This window comes from Tupaia chinensis, unplaced genomic scaffold (assembly GCF_000334495.1).
Source record: "Tupaia chinensis unplaced genomic scaffold, TupChi_1.0 Scaffold143936_1, whole genome shotgun sequence".
Lineage (NCBI taxonomy): Eukaryota > Metazoa > Chordata > Mammalia > Scandentia > Tupaiidae > Tupaia > Tupaia belangeri.
In genome coordinates, this window is record NW_006203787.1 from 2,086,583 (window position 1) to 2,097,370 (window position 10,788).

At 50.5% G+C, this 10,788-nt stretch overlaps 1 long non-coding RNA gene across 1 annotated transcript in view; it reads left to right on the forward strand.

Moving 5' to 3' along the window:
- The first annotated feature begins 630 nt into the window (after nt 1–630).
- LOC106733509 (uncharacterized) overlaps nt 631–10,788 on the forward strand; it is a 35,403-nt gene continuing 25,245 nt past the window's right edge. Inside the window, exon 1 of the long non-coding RNA XR_001369557.2 lies at nt 631–698. This is a non-coding gene — a long non-coding RNA (uncharacterized LOC106733509). The remainder of the gene's footprint in view (nt 699–10,788) is intronic.

Sequence of the window (10,788 nt, forward strand, 5' to 3'; positions counted from 1 at the left end):
CGGCCTCTTCTTCTTATGTCCCTGTGTTCTCCCGTCCTCTGTAAATCCCCTCCTGACCACCCCACCCTCCCCACGCAGCCCCTGGTGTCGCCCATTACTGCCTCTATTCCAGTGTTGGAGTCTTCAGTTTCTCCCCTAGAGTGTGAACATTTGGTGTGTGTTAAGCAGGGCCATATGCTATCTGTCTTTCATAGATGGCTTATTTCATATAGCATTGTATCCTCTGGGTTTGGCCACTTTGTATCAAATGACAGGCTTGTGTCGTCCTTAGGGCTGGGGATTACTCCATGATGTGTGTGTGTGTGCCGTATTTCCCGGTTCGGGCATCGGCTGTCGGGTACTTAGGTCAGTGCTGTGTCCTAGCTATTGGGAATGATGCTGCAGTAAACGTGGATGTGCGGATGTCTGTCCAGCTGAGCGGTTGCCTGTCCTTGGGTATGCACCCAAGAGGGGGACGGTTAGGTCAGATGGTAGTTCTAGTTTTAGCTGTTAGAAGACCCTCCGTACCATCCAGAGTGGTTGTACTAACTTACCTTGCTGGGAGTTCTTATAATTTCTAGGTCTGCATACCTGCGTTGATTTAGAGAATGGACTTCGTATTATTCTTCTAAAATCTTATTTTCCTCTCTTCCAGTCGTCCGAAGAAATTAGACCAAAATTTGACTGGCGAAAAGAAGTCAACCCGCTGTTTTCATAGGGTAAGTGATTCTTTGAATTTACCATCTGTTTTTAGCGCATCAGAATTTTATCCAGTGACTGTGATGCTCATGAAAAGACAAAAAAAAAAAAAAGTGTTTGCTAGCATGCCTTCTGTAGTCGTTTCCTCCTGCTTGGAAACAAGATGTTCTTTCTCTTCCTCAACTCTCCTCCTCTCGGGGCCCTTCACGGAGGGTGGTTTCCCTGGTGGGTGTTTCTGTGTGTTGTTCACATGTCTCGCCTCTTAGGACTTGTCAGCATCCTCGCTTTGTTGCCTGGTTCAGCTTGCAGGGAGCCTAAGAGAGGAAGTTCCTCTCCTTCGGTGACTGGGGCACAGAAACAGCCGTGGGCAAGGGGAAACCATCCACTTCCTTCACATGACCACACTGTCTCAGGAATACCCTGGGGAGCTCTAACGGGACCTGGAGCTTGTCTGACGAAGCCTCGTGTACAGACGAGGCAAACCCCAGTCCCCCGCCTGGGGTTCCTCAGACAGTGCCAGTGCCGAGAGCATAAGAGAGCTCTGTGGTCCCTGTCCTGCACAAAACTGGATTCCACTGTTTCTGGGGATGTGGACTGGTACGGGTGGTTAGACCTAATGCAACCTTGATGGTGATAATGTGGCACTGATGGTGATCGCTCATGGTGACGTCCCCGAAGGCATGTGATCAGGAGGGTGCTGTGTTGCTGTTTGACCTTCCGGTACTTACACCTGGCTTCAGCCCAGTGGGGTTGGAGGAGGGCACGAGCCCAAACTCCTTCTGTTACGGCCTTCCTCTGAGAGCGCAGATTTACAGACCAGGGTCCCTGGTCTCGTGTAGATGGCTCACAGAGGCTGTGGTACATCTGCATCAGCAGGCTGTCATGTGCCGGGTCTGGGTGGTGCATCTGCTCCGAGCCAGAGCCACAGTGCACCTGCAAGGGTGTGTAGCCAGCTGCAGCTTGCAGGCCCCCCGGGGCTGTCTGCACCTGCAGGTGGATGGTGGATGGTGGAGGGCTTGTGGGGTTCTCGCTTTGCTGTGCAGTATAGTTCAGGCCTATAGTCACAGAGACTTTCAGGGAAACATTTCTTCATTGAGAACAAAATAAGTTATGGTGGTTTTGACGAGGAAGTGTTGTCGCATCGTAAGACGGAGAGAGGAGCGAGAATGTAATTCTGCATGGTGATCTGGGAAAGGGAGCTGGCCTGGGCTGCCGGGAGGACCCTGCATTAGATCCAGCTCTGACTCACGTTTATCTAGGTGGGTTTATTTCCAAAACATTTCATCGCGCCGAGGGTCTGGGATCGGGATAGTATTAAGAGCCTGTGTCCAGGGGCCAGCAGGTGGTATAGTTGTTAAGGGACTGGACTCCCACATGGTTGGCGTGGTTCGATTCCTGGAGCCAATGGCTTGAAAATCATGCTGGGCACATGTGCACGTGTGTCTGAAATCCCAGGAGGAGAATAGAAGAGAAGGGACTGTGGTGTGGTCATCTCCCCTGGGAGGCGATTTCTCAATTTCCCTCTCACTGTCTCTCTCTGTCTCTCTCCAGAGAGCACATGCACCCTATGATGAAAACCTTTAAAGAAAAGAAAAAAAGAGCCTATTTTTTCTCCAACTTGTCAACTTAATCACTTTATCTTAACAAAGGGGGGCTACTCTTTGGCCCTGAGTGAAACTGTTCATATGGAACTTAGTACGTGCCCTTATCTGCACACAGAGATAGTCGGGTTTCTACCATCCTCCCCGAGGGAGTTTCGGAGAACATGGATGGCTGAGTCGGTGAGGGATCACATGTGTGTTCCTCTAGCACGGTTCTCTCCTGCTCCCAGAGGCTGAGTCTCCATGGAACGTGCACACATTACACTAGAACTTCATGCCTCCGTTTGTCCATCGTAGTCAAGAAAAGCCCCTGGGAGTTATTGGGTTGTTGGAAAAGTCATGACGTATTTTTTCTATGTTTTTCTCTGCAAAAATGCTTCATGACTACAAAATATTTGTAGGAAGTGCAGCATAATGTGGACTTCCTGCTCCCTGGGGACTTCAGGGTCTCTGTAAAAATCAAGACGTTCCTCAGACTCAAAGTAGGGGACAGTTAATGGCCTTGAGGACATAGGGCAGTGTCCACTCCGTGCCTGCACTGTGTTGTCCTTTTAGTAAAGACTCAATCACTGGCAGAGAGGGGTCTGGGGCAAGAAATGGCAAAGGAATAGAGAAGGAGGTGTGGTCGTTAAGGCACAGGATCCCACATGGCTGACTGTGTGGTTTGAGTCCTATACCCGGCAGCTTGAAAGTCATGCCGGGCGTGTGTGCATGCGTGCCCAAAATCCCAAGAGGAGACTAGAGAAGGGACTGCAGCGTGACCACCCCTCCCCATGGCTGTTTTCTCACTTTCCCTCTCTCTCTTTCTCTGGCGAGTGCACGCACCCTGTGGCAAAAACTGACAGAAAAAGAGAGAGAGAGAGAAGGATGCCTTATCTCATGTAGACTGCTTGCAAAGAATCTGGTTTCCTGCTGGAATCCTGGTGTGATGGTGCCACTCAGGAAGCACCGAATTATTATTCAGCATACTAAAAACCATTTGCTTTTACCCAATGGGGCGAAACTAAACTGAAGCAGGAGGCTTGTTTTATTACTAAAGAACAGCAGCTCAGAGGCTCGTCCCACAGGTGTATCCACCTTGTAAAGTGAGGCACGGGGTCCCCTCCTCGCGCTGCAGTGGGCTGCATCCGGGACAATGGTGCTGTTGTTTCTGGCTCAGGCAGTGCTTGCCATCACCGGGTCCCTTTAAGGGAAGTCTAGGGAGATGCTCTTGCCAGCACTGCGATTTTGTTTGCTGGAGGCCAAGTGGCAATGGCATGTCTTGACTCCATAGCAACATGTCCGGGCAGCCAGAGGGGTGTAATGACCATGGCAGCTGGGGTGCAGGCACAATGTGCACACCCTGACACCCCCTCCTATCCTCCACCTGATCTTCTCCTCCCTCTCCCCTCTTGGGGTCTGGGACAGGGCGGGAAACATGGACTTTGTTGTTATCCATCCCTGCCAGGAACACCTGCCCTCTGTCCCCCTCCAGCTTGGGACTTGACGCAGGAGAAGGCAGTGCGTGGTACAGTTCTGCAGGCCTCAGATGGTGCCCACCACGCTGGCAGCCTCTCCCCACTGTAGCGATCGCAAGTAGGTGGGGAGTCCATGCTTTCCCGTCATCCCAGTGGCAGAGGGCTCCATCAGAATGGCATGGCAGGGAGAACATTTCCTGGGCATGGCGGTCAGGGGCCCCTGGCTGGGAATGTGGGAAGAGACATGGAGCACTGTGAAAGCCAGGGGAGCAAAGTGCGCATCTAAAACGCTGCAGACTACGCGGATGTTTGCTGGTGTAGACCCCAGTGCCAGGCACAGGAGGGCTGCTGAGAGGAATACAGCACTGTTTCTCTCTGCTTCTCGGGAACCCTATCAGAGGGGCAGCTGCTAACTGCAGTGTCTCCATTGACGTGGAGGTGGGACTCACAATTCCTTGATATTTTCTTGTCTATAAAATCCTTCATGAGCTAGGGGATGCAATCCATAGCCTTGTAGACCACAGTGCTGGAAACCACATGGCCGCCGCAGGTTCACATCCCTGGGTGGGTCTGAGATCCCTGGGTGTGTGCAGGTGCCCAAGATTCTGAGGAGCTGGAGGGATGGACAGAGGGGATTGTGGCCTGACGAGATCCTGGGGAGGGTGCTTTCTCTCTCCTTCTCATGCATGCACACATGTTCTGTTCAGAAACCAAACCAAACAAAAACATGTATGTTTCACGAAGCCATGTAAGCACTCTTGTTTCAAGAGATGCCTTTTGCCTGCAAACTGCCAAAGCATTTAGAAAAACTTTTGCTCAGGAACAGCAGTTAGCGTAATGGCTATGTTGCTGGACTCCCATGTAGTCGACTAGTTCGTGTCCCAGACCCGGTGGCTTAAACTCACGTCAGGCACATGTGCATGCGTGCCCAAGATCTCGAGAGGAGACTAGAGGAGAAGAGATTGCGGCGCGGCCATTTCTCGCTTTCTGTCTCTTTCTCTCTCTCTCTCTTTCCAGTGAGCACACGCACCCTATAGCAAAAACCTCTCAAAACAAAAACAAAAACAAAACAAACAAACAAACAAAAAAACAATAAAACCTTTGTTTCTACTCAGCTCTGCCCTATATGCCCTTTTCGATATACTTTCCTTGGGAGCCTGAGCAGCAGTCTTTCTAGGTACAGGGAAGGCCCATCAAGGCAACTTTTTCTTCACTGTTTATCATTTTTGTTTATTTTTATTTTTCTAGCACTCAGAGTTGAGCCCTGTGGATGGTAACCGCACTATTGATATTTGCTCATGGTAACGTTGTATTCTCATTCTGTCTCCCAAGGACATTGTGAGGCAAGGGTGTAAATATATGAAAAATGTTTTGAGTGTTATAAAGACTTTAAAGATAAAGTCGAGAAATTGTTACTCTCGTGTGGTTTTCTAAAATGTAGATATGAAGTCACAAGGTAGGAATATCTAAAGACCCCACATTTCCTCATCTTCCGCTTTGTGGCTACAGACCATGAACCGTGTTTTATACTGGAACCAGAATAATCCTTTTTTCTAGCCCCACCCCCGCCCCAGTGTTCAATGTCTGTTGGATCTGCCTTTGGGGTCAGACTTCTCAGTGTGACAATGTCTTTGGCCCTATTAACAAAGAGATTTGAAGGATTTTTCATTAAGGTGACAGGTTGATAGATTAGGATAATGCTTCCTAATTTAGTTTTGAGCTTTGTTGTAGGAGAGAATGGTTTCATCTTATAAAAACTCTTATCTTGAAAGAGTTCTTGGGACCAGCAGGTGGTATAGTGGTTAAGGCACTGGATTCCCACATGGCCAACCATGGTTCAAGTCCTGGCCCCAGTGACTTGAAAATCATGCTGGGTACATGTGCGTGCATGCCCAAAATCGCAAATGGAGAATGGAGAAGAAGGGATTGCCAGGTAGCCATCCCCCCAAGGAGGCGATTTCTCACTTTCCCTCTCTCCGTCTCTCTCTGTATCTCTCCAGCAAGCACATGTGCCCTATGACCAAAAGAATCTAAAAAAAAAAATACTGCCAAAAAAAAACAAAAAAAAAAAAAAAAAAAAAAAAGTACTCTTCCCTTCCCACATTATGAGCAAACTGAAAAATCAGAGTAATAAGGCAGCTGGAGGCCAAGATGCACACTTGCACCCGATAGCAGTCAACTCAGATGTTGTAGTTAGGAGCCAAGCGAGCATCCCTGTTCCCAGCCGGTCCAGCCCCGGTTAATGGTCCCCCTGCAGCAAAGTCATGAGTCTAGGGCCACTGCCTAGGTGAGGAAAGAAGGAAAAGGGGACTCACACCTTCCTGCAACCCTGCATAAGTTCGTATTGATTAACTACCCAGTTGCCTCAACTCTACCCAAGGAGACGTGCAGGCTACCAGTGGCTTCAGCCTCCAGCCAGGTAGCTCACTCTACAGCCTTAGAGAAGGAAAGCCAGGCACATGTGGCTGGGGTGGGGTTTAGTAGAAAACAGGGGGGTGGAGGAACCAGCAGTTAGCGTAATGGCTATGTCGCTGGACTCTCACGTAGTTGACCGTGGTTCGCATCCCAGACCCAGTGGCTTAAAACTCACGCCGGGCACGTGTGCGTGTGTGCCCAAGATCCCAAGAGGAGAATGGAGGAGAAGGGATTGCGGCATGACCATCCCCCCCTGGAGGGTGATTTCTCGCTTTCTGTTTCTATGTCTCTGTCTGGCGCGCACACGCGCCCTATAGCGAAAACCTCTCCGAAAAAAAAGAAAACAGGGGGGTGGGTGGTGTTTGCCTCCTGCTCTGCTGTGTCTGCTGTCTACACTCTGGCTCACTCGCACATCTTCCTGGTTGTGTTTTCTTACTAGCCGGGTTTCTGTATTTGTTCAGTAGGTCGGTGTTGGTTTCCTCTATTAGAATGTTTTTGCCCAGTGAAAGCAAACCCTCGTGCATCTCATTCACTGCTGTTGCCCAAGATTTAGCACCCTGCCAGGCACAGAGGCGGCGTGTGATCAATGTGTGTTGAATGAAGAGATGAGTACACGTTGTTTGACACCGAGCTCCTTCAGTGTCTAGAGACCCTTCGCTCCTGCAAACCCTGTTACCGTGAGATCCAGTTCGGCCATTGTGATCTTGACAGAGCCTTTCCTGGACTCTCTGCTTCCAGGTACAAGGAGCGCCTTCTTGCCAGCACTCACCAACCGCCAGCAGTTGCATGTGCACACGTGTGTGCTCTCATCTGCGTGTGCACACTGTGCACCTGCACATGCGTGAGCTCGTGTGCACTGCGAGCCTGTATGCTCTGGGGTGCTCTTTCTCCCTGGCTCTGGGACACTTGGACTCCTAATCTGTCATGTAGTGAGGGGGACTGTAAACTCCGGGGCTTGGGCATACTCCTATTCCTCTGTCTCCCTAATGTACGTCACATACTAGGTGCTCAGTAAGTCCTGTCAGCATTCCGGCCCATATGGCAGACCAGGGCTGCTGTGTCGTAGGATGCCAATTATGTTCTCCACATCTTCTATGTATTACCCTGCACGTGTCTCACAAAGGAGCTTGTGAGATACGTTTAACTCCCTTTGCAGGTCAGGAAACTGGAGGCATAAAACAATGAAGTGAATGGCCCACCGTCTCACAGCTAATCTGATTCTGTAGCTTTGATTTTCTGTTGTTCATCTCAATTAAAGACACTATTAGTATGAATTAAAAAATGAAAGAATAAGAATTCTGGAAGCTCCGACCTAGACCATTCATAGGCTCAAAGACATCGAGATTGGTAAGAAGCAACCAGCACGCCAGCCTGTGATCAGGTGCTCCGTGGCGTCATAGAGGCCCGAGGCTGGGGGTGCTCTAAATCCACAGGGGGCTTTTCTGTTTCTATGTCTCTGTCTGGCGCGCACACGCGCCCTATAGCGAAAACCTCTCCGAAAAAAAAGAAAACAGGGGGGTGGGTGGTGTTTGCCTCCTGCTCTGCTGTGTCTGCTGTCTACACTCTGGCTCACTCGCACATCTTCCTGGTTGTGTTTTCTTACTAGCCGGGTTTCTGTATTTGTTCAGTAGGTCGGTGTTGGTTTCCTCTATTAGAATGTTTTTGCCCAGTGAAAGCAAACCCTCGTGCATCTCATTCACTGCTGTTGCCCAAGATTTAGCACCCTGCCAGGCACAGAGGCGGCGTGTGATCAATGTGTGTTGAATGAAGAGATGAGTACACGTTGTTTGACACCGAGCTCCTTCAGTGTCTAGAGACCCTTCGCTCCTGCAAACCCTGTTACCGTGAGATCCAGTTCGGCCATTGTGATCTTGACAGAGCCTTTCCTGGACTCTCTGCTTCCAGGTACAAGGAGCGCCTTCTTGCCAGCACTCACCAACCGCCAGCAGTTGCATGTGCACACGTGTGTGCTCTCATCTGCGTGTGCACACTGTGCACCTGCACATGCGTGAGCTCGTGTGCACTGCGAGCCTGTATGCTCTGGGGTGCTCTTTCTCCCTGGCTCTGGGACACTTGGACTCCTAATCTGTCATGTAGTGAGGGGGACTGTAAACTCCGGGGCTTGGGCATACTCCTATTCCTCTGTCTCCCTAATGTACGTCACATACTAGGTGCTCAGTAAGTCCTGTCAGCATTCCGGCCCATATGGCAGACCAGGGCTGCTGTGTCGTAGGATGCCAATTATGTTCTCCACATCTTCTATGTATTACCCTGCACGTGTCTCACAAAGGAGCTTGTGAGATACGTTTAACTCCCTTTGCAGGTCAGGAAACTGGAGGCATAAAACAATGAAGTGAATGGCCCACCGTCTCACAGCTAATCTGATTCTGTAGCTTTGATTTTCTGTTGTTCATCTCAATTAAAGACACTATTAGTATGAATTAAAAAATGAAAGAATAAGAATTCTGGAAGCTCCGACCTAGACCATTCATAGGCTCAAAGACATCGAGATTGGTAAGAAGCAACCAGCACGCCAGCCTGTGATCAGGTGCTCCGTGGCGTCATAGAGGCCCGAGGCTGGGGGTGCTCTAAATCCACAGGGGGCTCTCAGGAGCCCGACTCTGGGCCTTGCCCTTAATTTCTTGATTATCCACGCATGCCTCGTGATGTCGGTTTATGAAAATAAATAAGTGTCATTTCAGGCTGGGAACTATTTCTTAGTGGGAAAAGATCAAACCATGGATCATGAATTAAAGAGCTGCTGCATACTTAGCTTACTCGTACATTTGGGGAGTTCTGAGGAGTGAGAAGGATGTGAGTTGGAGGGGGAGGAGGAGAGCCCTGACCGTCGGGCCAAGGTTGCCATCTTTAGGCGCCTCTAGCTTCCTTGAAGGGCAAGACGAGATGACAGGGAACAGAAGCGTGTAAAGAGGGTGAAGGGCGGTGAAGGTGAGCGCTGTCTAGGCATCGTTACACTCGATTCACTGTCTCGCAGGGACAACGGAGGCAGCAAAAGAGGCTGTGGTGTTAGTCGGGATAGGATGAGCTTTGGTTACAGAAACAACCAACCCTAGATTCAGTAGCTTAGCAAATTTCCTCCTCTTACCTCTGTGGTAAGGCTGTGGATGCAGCTCTCCGTAGGACAGCCATGCTGCAGGTGTGACTCCAGGACGAGGCTGCTTTGCTCTTTCATCCTACATCTAGAGGTCTCCTTCATAGCAGGAGGAGGAGAGGACTGGGGAACTGTGCCAGCAATTAAAGACGTCAAAGCATTGACCTGAAAGGGACACCAGTCACCAGCACCCTTCCAAGCACCACGTCCTGCCTCTGATAGAGCTCCGGTCATATCAGTCCTCATAGCCAGCACACAGTAGGTGCTTGGTGGTGTGTGCAGGGAAAGAACGGGCACACACAGGAAAGACCGTCACTCACTGCTGATGGTGTGACAGCAGTAAGGCACACGGCAGCCCCTGAAGCCCAGATTTGGAAAAATCAGGTCTAGCTCAAAAATATTTATAGAAATTGAAGAACATTATCATGGCCAGCCCTGTAGTACAGCTGTTAAGTGCTGTGCAGAAGAAGCTGGATCCCACATGGCCAACCAGAGTTCGAGTTCCAGCCCCAACAGTTTGAAAAACACACCAGGCACACGTGTGTCCAGGGACTTGATGGGATAGAGAATCGAAGGAAAAGAATTGCAGCATGACCAGGTACCATGGGGATGTTTTCTCTCTCTGTCTCTGTCTCTGTCTCTCTCTCTCTCTGGATACAGGAAAGGAAGGCAGACAAGAGGAGAGGAAGAGAGGGAAGATAACTGAAGTTTTCTGCCCTGGGGGCTATCGAAGGTGCCCTCTGTTGTATTTGTGGAGATGATCTCAGGAAGAGTAATTCTGTGAGCTGAAACTCTGGCAGAAGCCAGAGGAAAGCTTGGATTAAGGCTGTCCCCTTTTGCCTGATGCATTGCCTTCACCCCAGCCTTTTCCCACATCCCCCCCTTCAAGCCCGCCTTCCCTGAGGGTTTGGATCAAATCTTAAATCAGCAGCAAAACTGCCAGGCTGAAATTTCCTCTCCACCCTGGCCCTCCAGTGGAGATAAAGCAGTGTGAATGTGGGAGAGAAAGGAAACTGAAATTTGTGGTCGCTGGGTGCGGCCGAGATAAGGGCTGCTCCTGGTCCGCCCCAGCGCCCGTGTGCCCCAGCGCCACCCCTGCACCACTGGCCTGCAGCACTATCAGCGCACCCCCTCGGAAAGGGAGTGGTAATGTCTGGCCGGCTGGAACTTTCTTGGAAGCGGACAGATGTCTATTTTTTTCAGCTCCACAAGGTCACTGCAGCTGTGTTCTCAGTTTCTTTGGTCCAGCAACAGGGAGACGGTCTTGGTTTGAGAGGAATTGGTACAGATGCTGTTGGATGGGAGAGGGGAGGTGTGTACTGTACTCCTGGTCAGCACCCTGCTCAGAGTCTAGTCCGAGAAGCTAGGTGTCTGCAGCTCCCACAGGGCGATGTTGGCTCCAGCCAATCAGGGAGCGCCTGGGTTGTGGGGACTCAGGGTTGCAGCAGCCCCAGATCCTTTCTCTGCAAATAGGCTGAGCTGCAGAGATGACACTGGGGGATGGGGCGGGGGGGGGGGGGGGGGG